This window comes from Pseudochaenichthys georgianus, chromosome 5 (genome assembly GCF_902827115.2).
Source record: "Pseudochaenichthys georgianus chromosome 5, fPseGeo1.2, whole genome shotgun sequence".
NCBI lineage: Eukaryota > Metazoa > Chordata > Actinopteri > Perciformes > Channichthyidae > Pseudochaenichthys > Pseudochaenichthys georgianus.
In genome coordinates this window covers 30,826,401-30,841,729 of record NC_047507.1, presented here as the reverse complement: position 1 = coordinate 30,841,729, position 15,329 = coordinate 30,826,401, and the positions used below count along the sequence as shown (strand labels likewise).

At 41.7% G+C, this 15,329-nt stretch overlaps 1 protein-coding gene across 1 annotated transcript in view; it reads left to right on the top strand.

Moving 5' to 3' along the window:
* The first annotated feature begins 10,303 nt into the window (after positions 1-10,303).
* Positions 10,304-15,329, top strand: part of LOC117446550 (plexin-A2-like) — an 83,992-nt gene continuing 78,966 nt past the window's right edge. The window contains exon 1 of the mRNA XM_034082816.2: positions 10,304-10,563. The gene's annotated coding sequence lies outside the window, so the exon portion shown is untranslated. The remainder of the gene's footprint in view (positions 10,564-15,329) is intronic.

The following is a 15,329-nucleotide window of genomic DNA, read 5'->3' as shown; positions in this document are numbered from 1 at the left end:
GTATTTTTACTCCACTACATTTATTTGAGTTACTTTGCAGATTCTGATTAATGATGTGAAATATAAACAACCCTTAAATCAGACTTTAGTTACACCTGAGTAAAATTCAGCCTCATTAGTTTGTCTGTTTTGCACATCCTCCTGTTAATATCTTTGGACGTCCTGCACTAAACTGTTTTATTGTAGAGATCACTACAGTATCTTCTTGATATTTTATATTCTATATTTCTATCATGCCTTCTACTTTCCCCCTATTTTGTATGAAGGCTACTCTTAATATTTAAATGTTTTCATCAAATATAACTTATTCAACAACTACATTCAATAACGTGCGTTAACCACTAGGCGGTGCGGGTTAAAAAACCAGTGGTGTAGTTAAAACATAATAATATCAAACATAATATTACTATTAACTTTATTGTGAAATTAAAACAGAGCAGTAAAGGAAAATACAGTTTCAGTCTCTCGATGTGAAGCTTATGCATTGTACCATGAACCCGTATAGACCTGTAACAGTCAACTGCATGAGGAGTTGGAAAGGTAGTTCAGAAAATCAGTAATATCTTTAAAAACTACAAAAAAATCCCTTTCTATCAGCTGTGCACCGTTATGGTGTAAATATAACCTATCTACCAATTGGATCAAATATAAAAGTCAGCCGCATTAATGTTGATACTGCAAGGAGACGTATTGGGTGAAAAGAAATGGAAGATGTTGTTTAATTGTTGATATATTTATGATTCACGTCACATATTCAGTTTTGGCGGCATTTCTTCCAGTTTGTCAAAAGGTCTTCTGATAAGGGCTCTATAAATAAAGAACTACGGCAGATGTGTAATATTTAATGCAGCCGAACCGTGTATTACAATGCCGTTATGTAATGACTTCCAAACAGAAGTCACAAAAACACCATATCCCGTCGTGCATTGCGGCTAAAACATCCAGGATTAGGTGTAGTTCGATCAAAACCTCTGAAAAAAGAAAGGTGTTTCTCAGAATCAAAAGAGAAAAACCTATGGGAAAAACACAAAAGCATTGTACACAATTTAAACCAATTCATGTCGTATAATTAACAAGGATAAATTGATGTTTTTTAGTGGATGAGTACTGCAGATATCACTGTTAAATAATTTGATCATTGGTTTTATTATGAAAACGTCGAGACCGTAAATACTGTTTTCAACCCGTAACTTTACATGGAAGCTTGCCGCATACTTCAAATCATCTTCGTAATATCTATCAAACTATAGATCCTACATATCGACTGGACGTGGATTCTAAAAGTACAATATATACTTCTCGCTAGAAATCTAATCAAAAAGCGTTTTAATGGCCAAACTATCCTACAATTTAGGATTTTACAGAGAGGGTTATTTGTGAATAAACGACTATCTGTAACGTTTGCATTCAACGGGAGCACTAGAGGCCGAAAACTTTAAAACGTAATTATAGGTCGTATTAAGCGCTTGAACAAACGACATATTTGGTCATAATAAGGGCTTGAACAATCGGCCCATTTGGTCGTATGAGTTGGAGGACTTTTTGTAGAAACATTTCCCACGAGTGAATTACATTTATGAATGAAAGTCATATTTTTGGGCTAAATAGTATCTACAATATAATGGTTATATCTTTACATAAGTTATTACTCATCAGGTAATTCAAACTAATGGCTGCCGAAGAGCTGCATGTTAAGCATTCCTCACATCTTCCTTTACAATGTCAGATGGTTCATATCTGAATTTCCTCGTCTCTATGTAAATAAGAGCTTTATCATGCTGGAACATGGGAACATCATGAGAGCCGTGTTGGCAGCTCGGGTTCACCTGGTCTCGTGAAATGTTGTCATCTTTATTATCTACAAGATGATCACCTGACCATACAACCCCCTCCACATGTCTGCTCAGGCTGAACACATTTGAGATAATAATAATAATACATTTGATTTCTATAGCGCTTTTCTTGAACCCAAAGACACTTTACATTTGGGAGGGAGGGTAGACAAACAAAACAAAAACAAAACAGAAAAGAAACAACAAAACAAAACAAAACAGAAAAGCAGTCAGGAGGAAGTTGGTTGAGAGAGGGGGGGGGTTATGGATACAGAGTTGAAGAGGTGGGTTTTGAGGCGGGACTGGAACAGGGTGAGGAACTCAGACTCACGGAGGTATTGGGGGAGGGAGTTCCAGAGCTTCGGGGCTGCCACAGAGAAGGCTCTATCCCCGAAGCTCCGGAGTTTGGCCTTGGGGATGGAAAGCAATCCGGCTGAGGTGAATCTGAGGGACCGGGGTGGTTGGTAGAAGATGAGGAGGTCAGTGAGGTAGGGGGGGCCTGATCGTGGAGGGCTTTGTATGTGAGGACCAGGAGTTTGTAATGGATGCGGTGTGAAACGGGGAGCCAGTGGAGTTCTTTGAGGACCGGGGTGATGTGATGCCATGATTTGGTGTGGGTGAGGAGTCTGGCGGCTGCATTCTGGACACGCTGGAGTCTATTGAGGGATATAGTGCTGATGCCGTAGAGCAGTGATTCTCAAATGGGGGTACGCGGACCCCTAGGGGTACGTTGGGGTACTGCAGGGGGTACGTGAGATTTAAAAAAAAAAAGTTTAATTAAAGAAATAATCTTAGTAAAATTAGTAAAATAAGTTAAATAGAAAACACAATTTTATATAAAACATTCCTAGAACCACCAAGGGGGTCCTCATATAAACATGTCAAATGTGTGTATTGTATTTTATTGTTTTTCACAATAACATATTACGTAAATTGAAAAAAGTGTTATGTTATTTTTTTTCATGCATAAAATGAAAATATCCTTAGTTTGTTGTAATGCATACCACGAATGAGTTAATAAATCACACACTGAGGGAACATCACTATATTGTAATTATTTATATAGGCTTTTTCGATCAAAAATGTTCGGGGTCGGTCAGGGGGTACTTGGCTGAGAAAATGTTTCAAAGGGGGTACACTACTGAACAAAGTTTGAGAAGCACTGCCGTAGAGGAGTGAGTAGCAATAGTCAAGGCGGGAGGAGATGAAGGCGCTCAGCTGCAGGGCGGGTGAGAGAGGGACGGAGTTTGGCAATATTGCGGAGGTGGAAAAATTAGGTCTTTACAACTTGACGGATGTGGGGCTCGAGGGAGAGGGTGGGGTCAAATATAACGCCACGGTTGTGTGCCTGGGTGGAGGGGGAAACAGGGGTGCCATCAATGGTGACTGTCAGGTTGGGGGTTTTGCTGAGGGTGGATTTGGAGCCGATGAGGAGGAGTTCAGTTTTATTGCTGTTGAGTTTGAGGAAGTTGTATCCAGGATTTTATTGCAGTCAGACAAGATTCGATGTGGGTGGGGGGTGGGGGGGGGGTTGTAGGGGGATTTGGTGCTGAGGTAAATCTGTGTGTCATCAGCGTAACAGTGAAAAGTCCAGGTTGTATTGGCGGAGAATCTGACCAAGGGGGAGGATGTAGATGATGAAGAGGAGGGGCCGAGTACTGAACCTTGGGGAACACCTTGGGTGACTGGAGCTTTGGCAGAGGAGTGGTTGTTGAGGGAGATGAAGTGGGATCTGTCGGAGAGGTAGGACTGGAGCCACCTGAGATGAACTGTTGCTACGCCTCGTCGGTGTAAACAACCTCTTACATTCTGCATATCAAATACAGTATCTTGTTCCCTGTTCTAGGCTCTGTAATAGTTTAACAAATATAATACCATCATGCTTTAACAACTAAATAAAATATAAAGAAAAACATTGACCTTAGAGTTCTATAAGCCAATCCTTTGATAGGCATCTTTCTTAGAATAGTCGTCTAAAGAGAAAAAGCGTTTTTGGCAAAACTGCTGGGGTCTATGGGATTTACTTAATACATCCAAGGTTTCAGCAAGTAGAGAAATCCAATGCTTGAAAGGCATCCTAGTTTTGGATTTTCAGAAATGTTGTTCAATGGAAGGGGTTGATTAAAGGGGCCATTAAATTGCACATTTTCAGGTTTCATAATTGTATCTTGTCCATTTTTACATGCTTTAATGTTCAAAAAGGTCTTTATTTTGCTCATACTGTCTGTGCTCTTTTCACCCTCTGTCTGAAACCAGAGTCCAGTCGGCTCTGAATGATAGTGATGTCACTATTGGCGCATTTTCCCTACATCGCGGAGCTCGCTTTAAGCGTGCCGTGCCCGTTTTTGGTTGCGTTTCCACTTGGCGTAGTTCCGGCTAGCGGGTACTATTTCACAGTTTTTCTGGCCCCATAAAATCGAGTTTAAGGCAGGGGGGGGAGTTTTGTGGGGGAAAAACTCCTTCCTGTCTAAACTTTGGGATTCTCACTTTTGCAGACCATTAACATGCAAAAAAAACACACTAGAGGAAAGGGAAAAATAGGGCCTCTTTGTATATTTCATGAATGATTTCACTCACTGTTCTTTACTCTGGGATATTTTAACAAATGCAAAAACACAATGCTTTAAAACCAAATCAAATATAAAGAGACAATTGGTATTGGAAGAGTTCTAATAGTCATTCATTTGATATTAGTTTTAGAGTCATTTTATAAAAGTGGTCTATAGAGAAAAAGCTGTTAAAAAACTGTTGGGGTAGTGCGATTTACTTTCTAGTCGAGAAATCCAATGCTTGACAGACATCCTAGTGTTGTTAGGTTTACTAAATAATACCCTTTACACCATGTGAAACCCTACTATGGCAGTATAAATCGATTGATATTTTTTAAACTGAGAGTTATAGCATCTGAATCATATTGAACATATTCTGTTTAACTACTCAGACACACTGTTGTTCTGTAGTTACCTCAAGCTGTCTCGCACTGTTTGAAATGATGTGGAGTCAGACGTTTAAAGAAAAGCGTTATTTGTGATTCTGTTTTGCTTCTAAACTGAAAAGAGATACTTTTCTAAGACATCTTTTAAACCTTTATCTAATCCAACACATGTTTTGTTACCTAAAGGATAAGGCTGGTACATTTTCTATACTTTTGTTATTGTCAACAAATCCCATGAAAAGACCAACATGTACAACAATGTGTTTTCCTATCTCTTAATACTTTGTCTGTATCTTTTAAACCTTAACACGATCCATCAGCCTCAACTGAAAAATGCACCTGAGTTTACTTTTCTTTTGGATGGAAACCACGTCTGAAATTGTTTTTATGGACAACAGAGAAGAGAGATTTATATGAAAAGCCTAAACAGGAACTTGTGACAAGAGGAGAGATAATTGTTTTCCAGCATACGAGTCCTTTTGATGAATGTCTCATTATAATCCGGGGATGATGGATGTGAGTTGGATAAAGCCTGGAGTGTATATGTGACTATTTAGGCAAAATGAGGGATACGAGAGCCTCTCAATCCTATTCTTTGCACAGTGAGGTGCAACGGTTCGGAGTGAAAGGTTTTAATGGCTTTCGTTTGTTATTATTCCATGTGTTATGACAGCTTGATTTGGCCAGCAGTCTTATTTCATTGCTGTTTCATTTGCATGCACCTCCCTTTGCTGCCTTCCCACAGCTTGTGTTGTTATGGTAATTTTCATGAAGTAGATTGCATCGAGCTGGCTCTCCTGTCTGTGGGAGAAGCCCAGAGCGATCGTATAATGATCGTAATGAACACATCTGTGTGCAAGGTTATAGTTAGGGTTACATCTAATGTAAGAGTTCATTCAGAGCAGTACTCACGCTTACACTGTTCAGGGGCTAAAGTGCCCTATGGTGTGATGTCTATAGGCAAGAATAAAGTGTGTACATTTACTAACCTTGGTTTATTAATAATAATTCTGTCTAATCTGTGCATACAACATCTATTACATGTCTGCTTTTATCAGAGAGGTTATCCTGAAGGCTTGCATGCAAATGTCAAAGGACAGAGCTTTACATATGTTATGAAGCCCTTTGAGGCCAATTTGTAATTTGGGTTATATAATATACATTTCCTTTAGGGCATGTTCCTCCAAAAATACAAGCCTTATCACTAAGGACACTTTGAGAAAACCACAGTGCAAACCAAAAGCGCTTTTTGTGCATTCAGGGAATTTCACAACGAGGACAAAAAGTGCTTCTTGAATTATTATCTCAAGTGCTTAATGAACTATTCAAACACATGTAGATTATTTATAATATGAGCCTGATAACTGCTATTAAACAACACTGAAACAAGGGACATCCTGTACTGTCTTGAACTGCTGCATCTTTCCCTGTGCGCCACTGAATTAGATTTTGTGGAAATCAGCTTGGAAAAATTACTACACAAGGAAAGATTGTGATTTCCCATGAAACAGTGCACAATTGACTTTCAAGGGTTAACTTATCTCACACGACCATATTACTCATTCAAATCCTCGATTACTTGGCTGACACTGATGGTGAAATGCTAGAGTTAAAAACATAATTTAGGATTTAGATGTAGCCATGGCTGGTGGCTTGGCTAATTTACTAGTGAATCTTCAGAACTCACTCTTTAATTCAGCAGTTAATCCATAAACATTCATGCTAACAATTTGCCACAATCAGTTTAGAGGAAAGACAAGAGGCACATTTTTTGGTGTAAAACATTTTCAGCCACATTCATTTTTCAATTACTATGATTTAATGAGGTATTTCAAAGACAACTCTGTTTTTCTGCATCCGCAGCAGCCTCCATCAGATACTCTTCACTTGAGCGGTTAACCTGTGGCTTCTCCTCTTCGTGAGTTTTCTCCAGAGTCTTGAACACACTGCAGGAGTGCTGCTCTTGAAGGAGTGATAACACAAGTTTGCGCAGCAACTTCAAAACTAATTAACAGTTGGAATCGCCCTTGAATGAAACAGTGTTGAGTACTTCAGCGTGTGCAGTGAATATAACAATCTGCTGCAATTTAGTTGCACTCAGACTTCACAGCATCGACCAACAGTGGAAAACAGCTCAACTACTGTGTGTCTGAATCATCATGCTAACCTTGGTATGTATTCCGCATATGTATATATTATTAGTTTACATTATACAGTATTTATTCTACTATACAGTATTTTATTTTAACATAGCGATTTGTTCCTATCCAACTATATGTTTATGTTTCCTATTCCTGAAACTTGCACCATTGTCTTGTCTTAAAGAGGCCATATAATGCTTTTGGGGTTTTCCATTTGTTGTAGTTTGTTCTATAGGTTTGTGTGCATGTAAATGGTCTACAAAGGCTAAAATCCAAAAGTTCCCTCCAGAGGGAGTTTCTTTCTCACACACTCCCCCCCCCCTGCCTGAAAGCCAGCGTAGTCTTTTTTTACTTTCGTCAGTTACACGCACGCGTATATTGGCTAGTTACATTGTACTAACCCCGGGATTCGACCGGGTCCGGCTGCGCCGCGGTTTTGGTCCGACCTCCTCCTCATACCCCACCGGGCGCGTTTCAGAAGCCGGCTCGCAGTTTTTGTTGATTTGGGAATATTTCCTGGACAGGCTACTTTGTACAGACAAAGTTAATAATAATTGTAATAGTCCAGTTATAAACGAAATGAATGAAAGATATGTTGCTATATTTTAGTGGTAGAAAATGCATTCATCATCATAATTATTCTATATATATAATTTACACAGTGCCTGTAAACCGGAGGAGAACGCTGGGATGTATTCTCCTACTTGAAAGACTACGGAGGGATAGGATCTGTAAAATTAGTTTATTTTGGGGATTGACTGGATGCTCTGACCGTTCCACTTCCTGCCTGGCGCTATACAACACCTCGCGTCTCGCATCAAAAATAGACCAGCCGCATATTTTTGATGAAACGCTTCTGGGACGCTTCTGAGCCGCAACGCGGCGCGTCTGGTGGAATAACACGCATTGACTAGAGTGGCCGTGATTGCGGCCGCATTACGAGCAATTAACCGGAGTGCCTGTAAACTGGAGGAGAACGCTGGCATTTCTCCTCCTATTTGAAAGACTACGAAGGGATAGGGTCTGCAAAATTAGTTTTTGTGTGTATATATATGCTATATATGCTCTGAACGTTCCACTTCCTGCCTGCCCGACATTACCTTACGGCTGTGTCGCGTCAAAAAATAGACTTCAATCCTATTTAGAGCGGAGCCCAGCGGCGAGGCGCTTCTGGGAGGCTTCTGAGCCGTAACGCGGCGCGTCTGGTGGAATAGCACCCATTGACTAGAGTGGCCACGATTCTTGCGGACGCCGCGGCGCAGCCGTATCGCGCCGCAGACGGACCCGGTGGAATCTAGGGGTAAGGGGCGGGACATCTCTATACGGTTGAGCAATCAGAACAGAGCCGGCCAGCTAACCAATCAGAGCAGACTGGGCTCTGGTTTCAGACAGAGGGTGAAAAGAGGTACTGCAGTACAGGCAGTATGACAACAATAAAGAGCTTTTTGAACATTAAAGCATAGAGACATGTCACAGTAGAGGCACACAAACAAATATGAACCTGATAATGAGCAGAATAGGGGTAATATGGGTATTGCATATTTGTAAGATTTTCTTTGCCAAAACTATGCTGTAGTAGGTATTGTATAATATAGTACGACCGACAATAAAGACTGAATCTGTGAATTTACTGTAACTCATGTGATATACTTTCCAGCACAATTGTTAGCTAATGATGAATCAAGACTTTACTGATAAAACAACTAACATTTGGAGAAAGATTCAAATTCATAAAGGGAGGTATTTTAACAATTTTAAATGAACTGTTAAAAGCATACTCACTTCATCACAAAAGCCAACTCAACACACTTATATCGGTCTATCTTCTGATTCTATTTTTCACTGTTCCCCTCACCTGCAACTGTATATTCCCTCCAGCATGTTTGCATACTTATTTCCAGCCCTGTGAATCTGCTTGCCTCAGGTTCATGTATGCCTATGTGTTTGTATGTCTGCAGGCTTTTTTTGTTGTTGCATATTAGTATTTGTGTGCGTGTAGCGTGGCCTTGTGAACCCAGGCCGCTGACGTGGGCTCGATGAGGAGGACGGCTGCCATCTGCAGCGCTGAGGGATACCGCTGGCCTCCCAGAGTGACGCGCCCCGAACAGGTAGCCCGTCTGACATCTCCAACTCATCTCCGCACACCAAACGGCAGATAATGAGGGGCAGACAGCTGGCCGACAGACCCAGTGTGCCCCCCCCCACCCCCACTAACATTAGGAAAAGTGCCGACTGAGCTTTTCAGCAACGTACGCAGTTCTGTGATAGTTTCATCTGGACAAATTGCTGCCTGGCTTTGGCTGTATGTGTGTGTGTCTGTGTGCATATTTTTCATACAAAGTAAGGGATATCCATACTTTATACTCCCTCTTACTCAACAGCCACACATTTTTTAAACTTTTACCTGAAGCAACTCAATAATGAGGCTTCTTTTAAAAACAGGCTTTGAGTTAGGAGGATGTGTTTCATCACTCCGCCTACAGATGGCAGTATTTCAAAGGAAACTGAGTGTCTGCTGCTGTGCTTTTATCTGGACTTCTGAATGAAAAGATGAATTCACTGTGAAAGGTTTTATTACTTATTTTTATCAAAATGGTCCAGTCTAACTCTCTTTCTGACTTGATGAGTTGGCCTAACCTGCATTTGAACAGCTTTGACATCATTTCCTTTTACACCTTCTAAAACACAGTTTAGATTTACCAAAGAGGATGTGTGGATACATGTATGGAAATATACAGCCAGTATACCAACACCAATATACATCAACAACCGAAAATGGAACCCATTTGTACATGTGGAAGGCAGTCATTTTAGAAAAATATACAGATAGCAATCATATGAAAAATAGGCCTATTTTAAACCCTGACATTATCTTCATCCTGTGTCCTGCTGATAACATATGCAGCCTCTGTCCATTTAGAAAAAGTATATACATATATATTATATATAGCTCTGACGATTCTCTGTTACATGTACTACATTTAGCCTATTGATTCTTTTTCCCTATTAAAATATATTGACTTCCTTCTGCCTTGATGTATAAATCTACAGACACTTTGAACAGTGCACTTTATCACTAAAAGACATAAAATATGTATTGCAGTGCGCTCCAGTTGTGCCAAAGGATGACGCGACGGAGGTTGGGTCTAGAAAGCGCACACAGTACGTGAGGTGCAAGTGAACTGATGGGTGACTTCATATAGCGTCCACACAGAGAGAGAGAGAGAGAGAGAGAGAGAGAGAGAGAGAGAGAGAGAGAGAGAGAGAGAGAGAGAGAGAGAGAGAGAGAGAGAGAGAGAGAGAGAGAGAGAGAGAGAGAGAGAGAGAGAGAGAGAGAGAGAGAGACGCACGCACGCGAGATAGATAGAGATTTTGTGGCAGGCTGTTGTAGAAAATGATCAATCCCTGAACGAGGCAGCCGGGTCACTTGATACCGCCTGTCTCTCAGCGGCTGACGGAGAGATGCTCGCTGCTGTCCACATGACTTTACTGGCTGTGCGTCGCGTGCAGCGCATAGGATAAATTAACCGGCAGTTTTTACCTCGCGGCATTTAGCTTGCACACACCTTCCAACGCGGGACGTTCCCAACTAAAAAATCCCATTGAAAATAACCGGATCTGCGCTATTCATGAATGAGTCTCCTGTTTTTTCAAGGTGAGTAGCCTCTCCTTTACTGTTAGACGCCGAGCAGCAGCCTGTAGTGTGCACGAGGTTAAAGTTGGGTACACTTTACGCGCCTATAGGACGCAGCCAAAGACGTCCGGTGCACTCTGCGGAATTGATGTTGTATAAAAGATGTTGCATGAGCCAATTATTGGATGATTTCTCTGCTGGCCACTTGGAACAAACAACAGATGTGGACTGATGCTCTGACCGAGCTGCTGTGGACGCCTCAGCACAGGAGCAGCACTGTAGCACATCATTAAATTATAACAGGGAAATATCTCACTTTAGTTGAGAAAACAGCCTGCTTGTTCAAAACTCTCTGCACTTGTGGATTATTCTGGGCAGCGCATCAGATTAGTGCATCAGGAGAATACCAGAGTGAAGTATTTAGCCTGGAGACTGTCAGTCCTCCACTGCTGCCCTGCCTCCCGCAGCCCTGGCAGCCGGGGCAGAGCCAAAGCCTCTGGGACGCTGATAATGCCGGGCAGGAGCTGAGATGGAGCCTCCAGCCTGAGAGAACTAAAGCACACGGGGCTGTAGCTGTGCCAATCTCAACAATGCTGTTGACCAAGTGCGTCTTTGTTCGAGCCCCCCGTCTGTGTGAGTGTTTGGGTGCTACCAGAGGGGGTGAGGAGGGGTGGTTGTTGAATTCACGGTTCTTTGACTCTCACTCTTCATGCAAACCAGATGAAGCCCCTCTTCCCTCTGTATGCTCTTTCTGGTCCGGCTTATCTGGCCGGCCAGTTGGATAGCTTTTATTCTCCTGGCCCCTCCAGAGTGGGTAAAGCCTCTCATGGAGGGAGGGAGAGAAAGATTGGCTTCTCCCTCAGCGTGTTCATGCCAGTCATGCACTCCGGCACTTTATCAGCTGCCTGCTAATTTTAGAATTTAAATGAATCTCCATTAGTTCTGTCTCTCACTCCACGCTGCGTTTGACGGCAATAAATGAAACTGAGGTTTTGGTTGTGGGGATTGTGGTTCATGTAAAGGAGTTTAATTGGTTCCTTTGAGGGTTTACCAATACACTCTTAAGCCCATTTATAAGGGTGAGTTTAATCAGAAGACATGTATATGTTTGCCACTTACTTCTTGTGGTTATTGCCATGCAGATGCTTTAGGTTATACATGCTGAGGTTTTGAAATATGTGTGCCTGCCACATTACTACAAAGGAACATGTTCCAAATTGGCTTGTCTATTCTGTAATGTCATGCCAAGAAAACCCACAGATGTCAGTGTGACCAGTTTTCTACTTTTAAAGAACATATTTTATAAAATAGAAACACTGTGGATCACCTGCACCCCGTTTCTGAAAAGACAAGTTGCTTTACAGATTTAAATGTCTTTTTTCAATGTTTTGAGGGACACATACACATTACACTTATTGTGTTTTTCAGCAAATGAAGTAACAGAGGATGATATCAGTTTAATGGCTGGACACTAGGGTCAAGTGTTTGATTAGTTCACCCTTTAAGGCCCTATACATCATTTCCCACCATGCTGAGTCAGACTAATGCATTACATTAAAAAACAGGACACGTCCAAAAAAATGACAAAGAAGAGAGGTCATTGATTTATTTTTGCCTGTTGTTGCATTTGTTCCAGGTTTTTAAATGGTAGTTTAGAATTTAGAGTGATTGTGGGGGTGAAACTGAAATATTTGTGATTCTCTCAACCCAAGAACACATCAGACTGGTGTAGGTGAAGTCATTTAGAACATCTGTCTCTGTCAAATTCACCCACAAGCCAAGGAGTTATCTCCGGCTCCTACGAAGATTAATGTGCTTTAGTGTTTGTTTGAGAAGAAACAAAAGGAAGGAATCAGGAACACAACTCTGTTAAAGCTGCAGGAAAACATCTCCTGATTTAAATGACCACAGTTCCAAACCATGACATTGATTTTAGATTAATTCGAACATCAGGAAGCGTGATGTGGGTCAGGGGCAAAGGCGAGGTGCAGTCACTGCAATAATACATCAGGAGAATTAGTGTATGTAACGCAATTACACGGTGTGTGAGTGCACAGCAGCTCTCTACTACTACTACTACCCATAGCTGGAGACCCCCCACCTCAAACCCTCACCCCTCCCCTCACCACTACCCCTGTTGCCAACGGAGACACTGATTAAACACGACTGTTCAGATGCTACAGCCCGAGGAAGAAGAAGAAGAAAAATAAGGAGAGCCCCTAGTGTGTGTGTATTGTGTGTGTGTTAGTGTTTGCATGTGTGGGCTTGTACTGTGTGTGTGTGTGTGTGTGTGTGTGTGTGTGTGTGTGTGTGTGTGTGTGTGTGTGTGTGTGTGTGTGTGTGTCCATTCATATGTGGATTTACTATTGCATAGGAGGGTATGGAATAAGCAGCAGGAGAGAAAGCATCAAAAAGAGAGGAGACACATAGTAGCGATATGAAACCTTCAGTGACGTGGAAAAGGAAAGGAGAAATGAAATACTGCAGATCATAAAGCACGACCGCTATGCTGTTGTCCTCACTCTTTCCCCTCCTTCATCCCCCTTTCAATCTTCACGCTTCTTTCAGTATGTGATCCGGGCCTGGAGGGAGGTGGACCGACAGGTAGATAAAGGTGGAGAATGGAGATGAAACAGGCAGAGAGGACAGGGGGGAAAAGATAAAGAAGCGGGAGCAAGACAGACCAATAAAAAGAGAGGTGGTAACAAACATTGGAGGAGCGAAGTGAAAGGGAGGAGAGGTACAAGTGGGACGCGTGCGGCTCACCTGCCAGATGGCAGCTTTGGCAGCGCTCAGCATGCAGTGATGGCGGTCTTGCAATATGGCGCACCGCCTCCAGATTGTCACACCGGTGTTAATACAAACAGTGCAATAACTTTGCTGATGTGTGTGTTTTGCATCATTTTCTCTGGCACTGGTGTGAGCAGACAGCATATGGTTCTAAAGAAAACGGACAAAGTTGATGAAGGAAGTGCATGTTTGCTTTTTTTCTTGGGAAATAATTGACACATCAATTTTTAGAGTTTGTGATATGCTTTTTCTTAAAGGGGCAGTTCAGTGATTTCAGACATAAGGATCTGCTACCTCACCTCATCATGAGCGGCCCTATTCGGAACATTTAAACAGGTGTATAATGGTTTCTGAGGCTTGGGGGACGTTTTTTAATGTCTGAGTAAATTGATGATATCATCAGGGTTATCTAAGGTTGGGCTTGAAGTGGAGGTAAAGGTGAAAGGGATTTTCTTTGGCTTAAAATAAAACGTAGCTTCCACTGTTGACTCTACCAAAAGTCACTATCTAAACCTCTTATGCACAATCCTCTACGGTGGAAGCGCAATGCTAAACCACCAATATACCAGTGAGCTAGTCCTTCATGGATGGTGCTAGCCTTCAAAGACATAATTCATACATTTAATGCCGTGGAAATAAAAAATAACCTTGGAAAATTCAAATTAGCTATCAATTAAAGTGAGAGAATTTAATATAGAAATGGAAATGTGATCATCGGTCATGGTAAATGGGTTGTATGACGTGGGAAATGTATGGACATGTGTACAGTGGACTTAAAACATCCTGTATTCAGCAGTCGCCTCCATCTTAAATCATTTTACATTTCTGAGAAATTGAAATCTTTGTAGTACTTCCTTCATGGCATGTCGGTAGGAGGTAACAATCCAAATAAATACTGTTAGTCTTTTGAACAATTTTCACATTGATCTGTCCCTGCATAGAGAAACTCCAAGTTGGAAGAACATCACGTTACCTCAGGGTATTCCCTCATTAAAACAGTTTCAGTTCCTAAAATACCATCTGTATATTACAGATGCTTGTTGAGTGTAACTGTTTTAAAGAATGAAGAGTTAGAGAACGTTCAAGGTTATACAGTATAACACAATCTTTCAAACCAGCTGAATTGAACTCCAGAAAGAGGACAGTTCTAATTGCTTCTCCCTTGTGTCTTTTGCCGACAGACACAGTCTTTGGGGGAATGATAAAGTCGTCTGAATGAGTTGCTTTGGCTGGTCCTAAAAGAAAGTTTGTAACCACTTTCCTACAAAGTGTCCCACAAGCCCCGAGCACCTGGACTACATCCGAGACGGGCAGCGTTCGGCTCTGGGCCACAAACCAAGTGGGACTGGACTTACTTACTAGACTTGGAGAATTCAATAATAATTTGTAGAACAAATCCTACCAAGGAGGAAAGGTTACCGTGAGGGGAAATGTTCTCGGCTGGGTAAATTCTTTTCTAAGATCTCCCATTTGGCTTCCAGTCAATGTCTCTTCCAGTAAAAATTCACATGTGTTTGCGGACCTCTCGCTCTACTTTTATGAAGGCGATGTTTATTTCTGAACATTTAGGATACGGTATGTCCATGAATTTGACTTTTGGACTCTGGATAGAATTTCAGAGTCAGAATTAGCGCCAAGCCGGGCCACCGTGGCGACACACTGGGATAATCTGGGCAGATGCTTGTGTTTGTGCAGCTTTTGGTTGAATGGCCACCAAAGGCATTATTTGCACTGCGGATTAAATGTTCAAGCGGTTTTGCAGCAGCAGATACTTAGAGGGAAAGTTGTTGAATAGTAGAACATGCACCATCGCTCCTCCTCTCCACTGTTTCTCTATCCCTTTGCTCGCTGTCTCCTGCTGTCTCCTCATGCTCACAGTGATTTGTCAGCAGTGGAGGTAGCAGCTGTTTCTTTTGCATTGTAATTTCTTTGATCTTAATTACTCCAACCAGCTACCTCCAACCTTGGCATCCTCCACCCCACAAAGCCATATGGGC